The 14,204-nt window shown below is 43.8% G+C and overlaps 1 protein-coding gene across 5 annotated transcripts in view; it reads right to left on the reverse strand.

Moving 5' to 3' along the window:
* The window catches only part of LOC306650301 (contactin-4), a 953,963-nt gene that overhangs the window by 523,138 nt on the left and 416,621 nt on the right, over nucleotides 1–14,204 (reverse strand). The window contains exon 1 of one of the 5 annotated variants that reach the window (XM_079122189.1): nucleotides 12,565–12,660. The exons of 3 other annotated variants lie outside the window; for them this stretch is intronic. The gene's annotated coding sequence lies outside the window, so the exon portion shown is untranslated. Of the gene's footprint in view, nucleotides 1–11,195; nucleotides 11,215–12,564; nucleotides 12,661–14,204 lie in introns of those variants that run through there. One more of the 5 variants, XM_079122190.1, reaches the window with a different exon arrangement.

Here is a 14,204-nt window from a genome sequence, read left to right on the forward strand (position 1 = left end):
TGCAATCACACGTCTCCCAGGACAGGCTGATAGAACTGTCTAGTTCATTTCCTCTGCTGATTTTACATAAATATAGAGTGAGACAGAGAAGATCCACAAGCAAGAATTCATTTATTTATTTATTTATTTTTGCAGTGCTGGGGATCGAACCCAGGGCCTTGTGCTTGCGAGGCAAGCACTCTACCGACTGAGCTATCTCCCTAGCCCAGAATTCTGTTTTTAAATGTAGATATGTATATTTTTTAGTTGTAGGTGGACACAATACCTTTATTTTATTTTATGTGGAGTGGAGGATCGAACGCAAGGCCTCACATGTGCTAGGCCAGCGCTCTGCCACTGAGCCCTAGCCCAGCAAGAATTTCTTAGTCATCAAATTCACTGTGGGTTAAAGAAGGGACTTCAGCTCATCTTTACCCTGGTTGCTCAGTTGCTATCTGCCTGCCACGGAGGCTGATGTCACATGGGAACCAATTACGAATTCAGCATCTGAAGCCCTCCCTCTTCCTTCCCCTGAATTGGGATCTGCATTTTCACATCCTCACGTCTGAGAAGCACCCCCACCCCTCTCCTTTTCTACCAGTTCCACTCTCTACTACTTGGACTTTTGAGTGACTAAACTAATAAATTTCTTATAAGGAAGGCCCAGTGCATCGAATTAACACAAGAAGAGAAATGGAAGAGCGGACAATACAGACTCTGTTGCTGAATTAAGTTCGATGCAGGGTGCCACACCTGAGCTTTTTCATAAGAGAGTGAGGCTGAGGCCTTAATATTGATGTCAGGTTAAGAGAGACGCTAAATCGATATTTAAGACTACACCTTTTCTCAGAGTCTCTGTGGAAAAGGCAACCAGCTTGTTAATACCGAGTATAGATCTTTAAAAGGCTGCATAGGTTGGAAGCGTGCTTCCACTCTGCATAAGAAGGCGAGGTTTCTAGACTATAAAGACTACAAAGCCTGCAGGTGATGTGGTACCTATCCTACTAGTAAGTACCTGGGGTGCAGACGGGGTGGATTGGTAGGCATACGGAATTTTTTTTTATTCCTTTTTTCTTTTTCTTGAGGTGCTGGGGATCGAACCCAGGGCCTTATGCTTGCGAGGCAAGCACTCTACCAACTGAGCTATCTCCCCAGTCCTGAAATTCCTTATAGCATCAGTATTAGGACTTTGGTCTGGCTCTCATATGAGATGTCTGATGTTTTCAACATCAGCAATGTAACATGTTATGTTCTGTATACATTTCTGGGTTAATTCGACTAAATGGCTATTAGTCGTGAGAAATATATAGAATAAACAGAAAGAGCATATAGATAATACACTTATGCATTATATAGATTGTATATTGTACAATAATATATAATCCAATATTTAATACATCATTACATATTCTATTGTGCTAAATGTTATCATATATTCTCTTTCACATGTATATATAAATGCACATGCACACACACACACAGCATCATGCACAATAAAACCACGTTTCAGTCATTGATGGAGCACAGAAATGACAATGTTCTTATAAATTAATGTTGCCTAGTGATGTCAAAGCCTTCTCTGGGATAAGTATAGTCCATAACGTTTGCCTAATGAAGAATTGATGGATGATATATATATCCAAAAAAAGTATTCCCATCATTAAGTTACACATGAATATACATACATGTATATATAGACACACATACACATTCATATATAACCGCTAATATACTTACATCTGCATATATGCATATGTATGTATATATACCCCCAAATACATGTGTACATATGATAATTAACATACCCATTCCCGTGTGTGAGATAACTGCTCAGGTAGGCCATATGTGTACCAAATCCAATGCTGGCAGCGGCTGACCTGCCCCGTCAATCATGATGACCTCACGCCTGAGGGCTGCGTTTCTTTCAGGAGCAGAGTTGGCAGGCCCTTGTGCCTGGGGGCTCCAAGCAGTAACTACCACCCCTCTCATGGCCTCCCAGGATCACCCGGCGTCTATTTGGTGATAAGCACGACTACTCTGTGCTTCTGGAAAAACGGGCATCAGACATCCAAACAATTAATCACTCCTCGGCACGTGCTTAGCCGTCGTGGATGGAAAAAGCTCAAAAGCACAGCTGTCGTCGACCCAGGACGCCCCTCTCACTGGCTGCTTCCAAACTGGGGTAAGCGCCTGAGTTAGGACAGAGGGAAGTTTGGAGGGAGGGCAAAGCCGGTGGACGAGGGGGCGAGAAATCACCAGGCCGACAGACGCGAGGTGTTTTAGTACCAATTTTCTTTTTTACACATTGAAATGGAAACAGCGCACTAAAAGCTCCTTTGCACTTAGTTGCTATAATATTTACTTCCAAATTATTATCTTTAATAGAAACAGCACTTTGCAGTTATAAAACACCTTGTTTCCAGAAGCTCAAAATATTTCCCCACATATTAATTCAACCCTACGCAAGACCATATCCCAGGGAGCTTGGCTTCCCCGTCCTAGTTACAAATGGGTTTCAACAGTGTCATTTTGGTTAACTGGAGCATTTAAGGCATGGGGACAGGAAGTCCCTGGAGCAATGAAGGGCTCCTGGGATGGACAGGGACCCAGTTTGTTCCCTGCAGCAAAACAAACACAGTTACTAAAGCCTTAGCGACTTTATGGCCTAAGTAACCAAAAACCCACCCTCAAACTCAGAGTCAGCTTTAAGGACTGAGCCAGGTTAGGCCCACATCATTGTGGGGTCACAGCAGGATCTTGGGAATGGCTTTGTTCCTTCCTTTCACCTGTGCCCTGTGGAATCGACTTAGATACCACGAATTATGTCTAACTGGAGGAAAGAGCCCAAGGGAAACAGTAAGAAGAGAGAAAACCTGCCACCTGGCCCAAGGCACCTAAACCTGTCCTTCCTCTCCCCCTCAGGGGAATAGCCGATTAGACTGCACACACTTCGATAAGGAAAATGACATTATGCTTGTTTGGCTCAGATTGAATCCCTGTACCCAAGAATAGAGTGAAGAGTAGGGATTTAATAAAAGATGGTACAGTAAGTGGATGAATCTAGGTCAGCCACGCTGGAGACTGGCCGCTGTTGATGCCATCAGCTGCCCAGGTATACGAGGACAATGACTACACTCTAACACCAAATTACCGTATTCCTTGTCTCCTTACCATACACAACTCCGAAAGTGTCTAGCGTCATACCAAACAGAATTGAGGTTGTGTCTTGTGGTCAAAAACAAGTGGAAAGCAATCCAACTTTCTTATCCCTCGAATGTGACAGAATCATGTGCAGACTCCATTTGCTTCATTAATCAGTACATACCCACATGCAGTTTCAAAAGAGAGAAAAAAATGACCAACTTATCCCTTTCAACAGTGACATATTCGTGACTGGCAACTTTACAGCTTTAAGATAAAGGCATTAAATATGTTAGTAAAAACAGTAAATACAATTGTATTTTATTAAACCAGATTACTAGGGTACGGAAAAACATGTTTATGAATTGAATTCTGTATCATCAAAGTTGCCACTACTAATTGTATAACATCAGTTTTTAAATCTGACCATTGCAAACTGACAATTAATGAGACCTACTAGGCTTATAAACTATCATTGTGGGAATGCTTTGCTTCATTCTCCTGTTAGGTTCTTATCCTAAAAGTACACAGAGTAGACTATTGAAGTACTTTTCCTCTTTTTGGTAGGGGACAAGACACTATATGTTGCATCTGACATTTTCTAGTCCTCAATGAGAGACGCCTTGACTTAGCCTCCAAAAGAGGCTGAAAACTGGCTGTCTAAGGATTTGGGTTTAACTTTCAAATATTTAAAAAATAAACAGTAATATCTGAAATGTGAGAGATGGGGTAACACCAGGCCCACAATCTTACGTGACAGTGACGTCAACTAAGACTCACCAAGGTGTGACAACTGGCCTACCTCCTTGGGTCATGCTTTTTGTCTGGTTTCTGCAGACCTCTACTTTGGGCTTCTCTGCCTCTCAGCAGAGTCCTAGCCTCATGGCAGATGGATAGAATACGTCAGATATACCCTCTTGCCAGGGAGAGAGTGTCCAGAGCTCTCGGGAAACCGGTGCATCCCCGCCTTGTCACGGTACAGGCGTGTCTTTCTACGGTGGCTAAGCCTCTGGACCTAGCAGAAGAGGATCAGGCAAGACCGTCTGTACAGCCCTGCCAGCCAGACCTAAAGCTTAATCATTTCACATCACTATTTACCCAAGGGGTCGAGTGCCACGCTGGGATAGACGGGAAGGAATCAGGGTGTGGCAGGGTCACATGCCAGGGGTGGCAGATTTATCCTATGGAATGAGGTCACTTTGCATGAGGATCCCAACTTTGAGACCAGCCTCAGCAATGCAGTGAGACCCTCGGCCACTTGGCAAGACCGCCAAGGGCTGGGGATGTGACTCAGTGGTAAAGCACCTCCGGGTCCAACCCCCAAATGCCACTTCAGCTTGTTAAACCAAAAGCAATGGGAGGCCTTTTTTTTTTTTTTTGGACTGAGCTTTGATACGAGAATCCGACAAACCAGACCCAACCAAAACAAAGTCGCTCGTGCTAAAGGCACACGGTCACACGGAACCTTAAGGACACAGATCCCCCAAAGAAACCAGGTTTTCCTGAAATCAGGAGACTCCAGTCTACCTGGGTCATTAAGTAAGCAAGTCCTTTACAAAAAAAGTCAAGCCGATGTTACCCAGTCGAGTGTGTGTGTGTGTGTGTGGTGTGTGTGTGTGTGTGTGTGTGTGGTGTGTGTGTGTGGTGTGTGTGTGTGTGTGTGTGTGTGTGTGGTGTGTGTGTGTGTGGTGCGTGTGTGTGGTGTGTGTGTGTGTGTGGTGTGTGTGTGTGGTGTGTGTGTGTGGTGTGTGTGTGTGGTGTGTGTGTGTGTGTGTGTGGTGTGTGTGTGTGTGTGTGTATGTGTGTGTGGTGTGTGTGTGTGTGTGTGTGTGTGTTGTGTGTGTGTGTGTGTGTGTGGTGTGTGTGTGTGTGTGTGTGTGGTGTGTGTGTGTGTGTATGTGTGTGTGGTGTGTGTGTGTGTGTGTGGTGTGTGTGTGTGTGTGTGTGTGTGGTGTGTGTGTGTGTGTGTGTGTGTGTGGTGTGTGTGTGTGTGTGTGTGTGGTGTGTGTGTGTGTGTGGTGTGTGTGTGTGTGTGGTGTGTGTATGTGTGTGTGGTGTGTGTGTGTGTGTGTGTGTGTGTGGTGTGTGTGTGTGTGTGTGGTGTGTGTGTGTGTGGTGTGTGTGTGTGGTGTGTGTGTGTGTGTGTGGTGTGTGTGTGTGTGTGGTGTGTGTGTGTGTGTGTGTGGTGTGTGTGTGTGTGTGTGTGTGGTGTGTGTGTGTGTGTGTGTGTGTGGTGTGTGTGTGTGTGTGTGTGTGTGGTGTGTGTGTGTGTGTGTGTGTGTGTGTGTGTGTGTGGTGTGTGTCCTTCCTACTCTTCTGCTTCCCTGTTCTCATGGCACCAAACCCCCTGTTTGGTCCTTTCCCGGGAGAAGCCCTCCTTCTGTTTGGTATCATGAAACTGGGCCAACTCCCAAGTCACAAATAAAAGCCAATTAGATCTCTCACTAGATGAGATGTCGTTTTGTCTTCTGACAAATATGTTTATTTATTCATTTTTTTTTTTTTGAGCTAAAAACACTTGAAAAAGAACAGGTACAAACAGGGTATAAAGACCTTCCTTTTTCTTGGTAGAAGCTGATAAAGCTCCGCCGTGACAGCTTCCCTGAACCAGGAGCAAGCTGCCCAGACCTGGGAACGCTGTAACAGACCTGCTAAAATAACTCTTATCTTCCCTGTGCCTCCACATAAATGGTGGTCACTTCTCCACAACGGCTTCTCTTGATTCAACCTGACACATAAGCATTTAGATTTTTGTCATTTCATTGTCACATGAGGGCCCCCTGTGTAAAAATGTAAAAATCTCTGTGCTTTCTTCTGTTCATGTTTTATGTCCCTTTAATTCCCAGGCCCCACCGGTGGCCACGAGAAGGTCACATTTCAAGTCCCCGGCTGGCCACAGTCTCCAGCTCGGCTGCTTCCAGGAATCACTTCCCAAGTTGCTTATCCCAAAACATTTTTTTTTCCAAGTTTATCCACTTAGCATGGCGTGAAGGAGTTCTAGCTAGCAATTACATTTTCCTCTTTAACGTAGTTATGGAAATGCCTATTTGGATACTACACGAATGTTATCAAATATTCCACCAGAGGAATTTGCTTCAAATTTGGGGAAACTGTATGAAGCCCAAAATTTATCAAAGCAGTTAGTTTTGAGGAAATTTTAGGGCCTCCAGTCAACTTTCAAACATGCCCCTAATTGCATCTTGCAGATTATTTTGAGTTTGAGGACTGCAATACGCAAAACCAAGAAAGTTTCTCAAGCAAAATATTTCTGTCTATCCCTTTACATGAGCACCTCAAAAAATAGTATTTGCATGTTATGGAAAATAGTCGGGGGTCGGTGTGTGTGGGAATCCCCATGGCAAGCAATGTGTCATTGAGTCACGGTTCTGATTGAACACCAGAGATCTGGACCCATCTTAGGTCACCCTGCCTACCTGTTAGCCTAAAAAAAACCGTTTTCCTCCTAATCATTCCAAAGTAAAGTCATTTTTAAAGCTTTCGCATCTGTTAAATGTACTCGCACGCCACCAGAGGTACTTATAACAAGAAATACAATACTACAAGAGAGGTTAAGATCAGCCATCAACCTGATACCTCTGTGGATCCCTCGGGGAGAGGCAGAAGGCAGGGTGGCCCCGGGGGAAGGAGCCTGTCAGTCTAAATCTGCTGCGAGCTAGTCTTCTCTCTGAGCACACCGCCAGACAGCTGCATGGGCGTTGGAGTCACACGCTTTAAATTACCAGATTCACACTTAACACACAGGTCCTCAAGATGCCAGGGACTGGGTCTGAACACATAATTTGTTCTGTTCTGGGGGATGGTAGTTGCTTCCACCTCTGACATCAGATGTTAGGCTGGCGTGTGAGCGGCTGGCCAGTCTGCAAGGCACAAGATCTGTAGAGAATTGCCACCAGCTTGGAGGCTGCCTTTTTGCACATGACGGTGACATGACTCAGGCACAGGTTCACGACCAGTAGGCGAGGTTCCGTGTGCAAATGCTTGGGAGATCCAAACCTATTGCTCTGGACAGGATGCTTGGTAGGGGAAATAAATGAAGTGAAATGATTTCAAGAAGTTCATCGGGACCATGGTACATTCCACTCACCATGAAGAACTTTAAATTTCCTTCCTGGACAGCGCGAGTAATTTCATAAAAGCAACCTCCTTGGAATCAGGCTTTCTACCCCATCGACTCTGGCGATTTGGAGTGATACAGAGAAGCCGAGGGTAAGGGGCTGGATCAGAAACCCAAGAACTGGAGGAGAGAGGCTCAAGGCAATCTCCTAGCAACCTGTGGAAAGCGCAGAGAATTTCCACAGATATTTGTTTACTAACATCCACCCAACTACACGGACGATCCCCATGTGCTCCTCTGGAAATCCTCATTAAGATGAGGCAATCTCGCTCTTGAGCCATGATACCCACTTCATTTAAGATAATTATATTTTTAAAGCCTGTCAGCCAGTCCGGTCAAGTGCCAAAAACAGTCCTTGTTCTCTCGATCTCTTCATTGATCCAAATTTCTTAATCGTTTGCACAGAAACACACCAGAATCTAAGCCAGCTCCTCTGGAATGACTCCCAGGGCCTTACGTGGGCTGTTTTTTACTTCCCTACCACAATTTCCCAGAGCAGCCTGAAACCACAGCTCCCTCAACCATTATAGAACTGTTACTCTACATCCTTATTTATATTTTTTATTTTTATTTATTTATTTATCTATTTTTACTTGCAGGGCAGACGAATTTCTACCCAGCGATCTAGGGTTTCGTTCTGGAAAGCCTTAAATCTGATGCCTGGCACAGTCAGCTTCTTTAAATTCCATCATATCGTCAGAATGTAGAGTTCTGCATTTTATAACTAGCCATAAGAAACACTTTATTCCTCTGCAGCTTCTTCTGATGGGCTGCTCTCAATATTAAATCATTCCACTCGGCTCGTGAAACAACAGAGAAACTTGATGCTAAAATTCACAGGGTCTCACCATCTCTTTTCCAGGCACAAAGGCAGAGGGGTGGGGAGGAAGCCACAGCTAAGTCCAATTTACAACTTTACCTTTCTAACTACACGATAACACAGTCCGATAAACCAGCTGGGCTACTAACCAAGTGATATTGAACTGAACATCTCAAGTCCTCAATGTACTGGTTTGCAACCAAAAGTCATGCCCTGGAGGAACCTGCTAACTTTACAGTCGAGAATTCGAGAGCCGCAAACCATCAAACGCTTCTTGTCACCATCATATTCTGTGGATTGAAATCGTCTTAAGTACAAAAGTCATTTTGGTCATGGAAAGATGCCTGCCTATAAAACAGAGAAATTATCTCACATTACTGAGTCTACTTACGACAGGCCGGCAGCTCAAAAAAGCCAGGGTAGCTACCCGGTTTTATGAGATGTGAAAAATTAATTTTATACTCTGCATGGATTACATCAAATACAGTCTACAAGTTCAATAAGGAACGACATTAATATTCATACTTCAGAGTAGTAAGCCACACAGAGATTTCCAAATGGCAAAAATGGAGAGGAAAATGAATATTCTAGCTTACATTTAAAAAGCTGTCATAACATCACTCTGATCTGAAAGAAAATGAAGCCATCAAAACTATTACTGTTTTCAAATGGCCACTTAACATCCATCTTAGAATATGCTCAATGCTAAAAAAATATTTATATAAGCATATACGTCGTCCGCTGTTAAGCGTGATATTGGTCTGTCATAATTTTGTGCCATCCCAACGTGTTTTTATTTCACCTAATAGTGAAAGAAATAAAAACACGACTCTATGGGTTGTATGAATATAAATTCAGGGACTCATTTAGCTTCTTTCAGTACTTGCTGTGAAGACGGTCAAAGGAAGTCTATTCACAATTGGATTCGAGAAGCTCCAGAATCATTTAGTTTATGGTTTTAGGAACTTGGCCATCTATCCTTTCTAACTAAGAGACTTATCTAGCAATAAATAGTTCAGAGATGACCAGAAATAATCATAGCAAAAATGGCCCACACAATGATTTTCTTATCTTACTCAAATTCCAAAAACATTGTTTACTTAATGATGCTGTCTCAGACATATTTATTTCTTAATGAAATAACTTGTGACTTTCATTTTCAAAATATTGTTTAACAAGATAACAATATCTTGGGGGGTTGGGGGGGGAACAAGGTTCTTTGATGCACTTTATTATTTTGTTTTTCAAAATAAAACTCTTATTTCCTGTTAGGTTGAAATGGACACTCATTGAATTTTTTTGGGGGGGTTATTTTTAAAAATTGACTATTGTTAGTTTAATAACACATGAGAATAAATTTTGCTTGATCACCTTCAGCACAGAATGTAGGGTAATTATTTCACTTTAAGAACTGACATGATAGCTGACTATGATGTTATATGCCCATAATCCCAGCAACTCAGGAGGCTGAGGCAGGAGGATCACAAGCTTGAGGCCAGACTCAGCAATTTTGTAAGACCCTATTTCAAAAATAAAAATAATAATAATAATAAAAAAATAGGGCTGGGGAGATACGGCTCAGAGGTAAATTGCCCCTGGGTTCAACCCCAGTACCAGAGAGAGAGAGAGAGAGAGAAAGAGAGAGAGAGAGAGAGAAAGAGAGAGAGAGAAGAGAAACCTGACATGGTATATACAATACATACTCAAAACTAACTCATAATAATACATACTCATAACTAACTTTCAGGGTCTCTTTTGCACACACATGTGTAAGACTAAGTAAATGCAATCACATCAAAGAAAGGGAAGAAGAAAAGAGGAATAGCAGATGAAAGTAAGTGTTTTTTCCATGTTTGACTAGGATCACACTTTGCCCAGTCCCTGGGTGCATCCCCAGTACATTCTAGAAGTGAGCAGTTAGGAAGAGTTGTCATGAGTTACACTTTCTCAACTTACAAAGCATCTCTGAAGTCATACTTCATTTTACAGGGGGATAATGAGGCACAGAGAGGCTAAGTAGCTTGCTGGAGGCAGCCCAGCAAACTTAAAGCAGACTAACTCAAGCTTTTGCTCTCACGGGGGGTGATCTGTGCCGTGTACCCTTTGACGGCAGGGAGAGAAGGCTTGCTAATGTTTGCAATCATCCAACTTATTAAGGTTATTAAATTCACATTTTTCATTTGACCATAGTTCACTTTTTAATCTTATTCTGGAGGCAGTTTCCAGAACTTCCTTTCTTACCTTTGATCTATGGGTCCCACCTGTGAAGGGAAGCTGGGCTACAATTTGCAAGCAAACAGGACCTGCTTACAAATGCGGCTGAGGATGACATGGAGTCCCCTTTGGGTCTAACCCAGAGCCGTGGGATGCAAAACCAGATTGTCAAGAGCTGGAGGCCCCGGCGCTGGGGGCTCTGCTCCGTGTTCACGTGCTCCTCTGCGTGTGTTCCACAGAAGCACCTTCTAGGAGCTCAGCAGGTACTGTTCTTGGGGCAGCACAGATCCCGCTGCGGGTTTGCTGGAGGGATTTGCAGCATGCCAACAGAGCCACGCTGTTTAGGAAGCTGCAGGGCTTGTCTGCTACTCTCTTCTATCGCACTTTGAACTTATTTTGAAGACCAATTCAGTCCCCGTGGTTTTTAAAGCACCTCTTAAAAGGTGTGTCTGTAAAACCCACCTGGCTTTCCCATCTGTCACGCCAGCGAACCCTAAACCCACCCCTACAGCACTCAATCCCCTTTCCTGCAGATGAAACACTATGGGGAGGTGATGTCCCGATTGTTTAGAAAATGACCCACAACATTTCTAAAGTCCTACGAACACACTACGGAGCTTGCAGATGCCTTTCTGAGCACCGTGACCACCAGTTGCAAAAATGCACGCCATCCTAAAACCTGAACTGAAATTTCAAAATATGTGAGTGGAACATGAAGGTCAAAGTCAACTATTTCAGGAGAACAGTCCTCCACAGAAAGTAAACTATCCTGCACAACAACAACAAAAAAGATTCAGCAGTTTAACCAAAAAAAGCACAACTCGAAATAGTAACACAGCATTTACTAAATAACACAGACAGAAGTCAAATATTTGTAAAATGCACACACAGAGGACACTCACTGACCTATTTCTCTTCTTGTTGGACTCTTAAAACATGACCACCTTGATCAGTTGTTTCTTTTTTTCCCTCCAAACCTCAAGCTCTGAGCCTTCCTGTGCCCAAGCAGACCACCGATTTCAAGTCTCTCTCTCTAGCATCCCAAGCAAATCCAAAGAGGACCGGCTCTGAGACGCTTCCTGACTTCATAGTCTGAGTACATCCCCTGCCTTGAGACTCGTGGTCTGCTCAGGGAAACTGGATTTCCACTCTGGACGCCCTGTGATCCTCTGGCTCCATCCATGCTCTCAAGCTCAGTGTGGGGTTTGATCCTGCCTTTTAGGGGTGAACGATTTCAAGTTCCCTTTGATCTACATCAGCTCTGGCCATTGGTTCAAGTGTTCTAAGACTTTTATTCAAATTCTATTTTTGCAACAGCTCAGTGGTTCTACTTTCAATCCAGGAAGAAGAGTGCGATTTATATTTAGGTGAGGAAAATCCGGACAGAAAAATCCACACATCCCTTCTGCATTGGTAACAACCTCTCATTTCAGGAAGGCATTGATCATTTGCGAGACGCCATGCAAATCTTATTAACGATATTAAATTCTAATAGTCTTTTCATGATCAGATCCTCATGCATGAATAACAAATATCAGTTTCATAGATTGCACAGGAGGATACAGAAAAGATAGGTGAACCTAGATTTGAAGTGCTGTTTATGCTCTTTTAATTATATCACCTCTTAAAGACAGTACTTTCAAAAGCAGTACTGTGCTGAACACAGAGATCCTGTGTTTAGACACTGTCCCATAGAATAAAAAAAGAAAAGGAACAGTTTATGTGAGCAAATATTCCTAATAGTGCCCGTTCCCTTTCTGCAAAGTTTCCAAACAGCTTCCGAGTGAAAAGCAAGAGAAACTTTCCTTTTTGTGCATTTCTTAGTGGCAGCAGAGAGCAGCAAAATAAACTTAAAGCTGGAAATTCTGACATAAGCTTCTTTTACACAGACGTGCATGTAAAACCATCTCCCTACATATACATCCGTCTTAAATTTTTCTCGCAATGGCCAGAGGTACAGAAAAAAGATAAATATCTGCTCTACGCATCCTGGACACCACAGATAATTTAAGCATGCATCTGAATTAAAAACCAAAGCAATAATTTCCGACTTGGACAAAAGCATTCTGAAAGGTCCCTTATTTGCTTGTATGAATCAATTATATAAGAGATCTGACAGGCACAGCAAGCTCTAAACAGATTATACTCTGTCTCACCAGCTTGATTCAACAAAGAGCAATTGCACAGAAAATCAAATGCCGCTTGCAAAGTCACATTCACATGGAACTGGGAGGCAGGGAAAAAAGGGGGGAAAAACACAAACCCTGGTACTTACAGACTGTAAAGTAAAATGTCCCAGTTTCGCTTTACACGTTACAACAAATCAAACAGAGATTTCAGCTCTCAGCAAGTCCCTGCCGCTACTACACCGATCATCCGCGCAGAACAGGCCCTTATGCATTGCTCAGGCAGCTGAGAGATAATGGGACCATATTCTCAGCCGGGACTAGAGACGCTGCTCTCTGCTGTGCGCTGCATGGCGCTCCGCCAGCATTAATCAAGGAGGACCCAGCTTCGTGGCTGTGTTCCCCAAAGGATCGACGTAATTAGCGCATGAATCAAAGACGTTCCCGGGGCGCCTCGCCTGCATCTCCAACTGGCTCGCCTCACATCCAGCCTGATTAGGAAGTTGGCTCTCCGATCCAAGAAGGTGTTCAACCTTTACACAAATGCACAGAGACTCGCGCAGCTGTTCACAGATTTCAGGGGAGGGGTGCAGATTAGAGATTCCTTCCCAGTGGGCCATTTATGTAATTCCTCTGTTGCAGAAAGAGACTCACACTGGTGGTGTGGTGCCTATGGTGAGGTCTGTCCTACCACTTGGTCTGCCTGTTCGGGTTTCTCAGTGGTTCCCAGGCTGCCGCAGGCTGCAGCTGTTACTTCCCCTATAGATTTGATGCAACGTGGACATGGAGATTCTTTGCTGGTTCAGTCTCTGGGGAGGCTGGCTGGACTCAGGCTGGTCTCTATGGGGGTATTTTATATCCCTAAAGATGTGCTCCTTCACTGAGCACCCCAAGTCCAGGGCAAGGCAGAGGGTCTTCCACTGTTCTTGGGCTCCCTGCATCCTAAAAGTAGCTTCTGATGAGGATTCTGGTGGTTTAACCAAACAGTCCTCCTCTTTAGGAGGTCTATCTGGTATTGCATGCAGGGATTCAAAACCGGTAGCCGGTCCCCACTGTAGCACAGTGTGGCAAGAGACAGACTCTGTCATTTCAAAGTGAATATTTTTAAACCAGACATGTCTCCTGCACTTTATCAAAATGGGACCACTCTTGACTTTGCCCAGGCAGCTACCTTTGGGTCCCTGAAGACATTTGTTTATGTAAATTTGACCTTAGTTGAGCGAGTCTGGGTTAGGGAGGCAAAACATTCTGTTTCTGAAAAAAGGAGAATCAGTTTGCATGTCAATCATCAAAAGGCTGGTGGAGGCACCCAGGTGATAGGGTGCGGTTGGGCCACATGCCCAATAGCTGGATGTTAAAGAGTCAATGTGACAAGAGCAGGCGGGTTTAAGGAGTCAGGAATCTGAGCTACAATCCTTGCTTTGCTGCAAGAATAAGTGCTCTGTCACAGGACACTGCACCTTTCTGAGTCTCGGTTTTATAATGTGTACGATAAAGGGTCTTGATCCAGACCCTGACGTCTCTTGAGACACGACATTCTATTACTGTTGGAGGAGCTCTGACGTGGATCTCCATTACTAGGGTTCGTATGCCTTTTATGAGCACCAGCGTAACCAGCACCGAGTATGCACTTTTGACTGGTCCAAATTTGGGAGTGGGGAGTCTCTGTTGCCTTTTGGGGTCTTATGATCCACTGCACAGTAGGTGGCATTTTGGAGACACTGAAGCACTGTCGTGAGAAAGCCTGAATGCATGCATCCGAAATGTATCATAAAATGTATTTTATAAG

This window comes from Sciurus vulgaris (assembly GCF_902686455.1).
Source record: "Sciurus vulgaris genome assembly, chromosome: 19".
Lineage (NCBI taxonomy): Eukaryota > Metazoa > Chordata > Mammalia > Rodentia > Sciuridae > Sciurus > Sciurus vulgaris.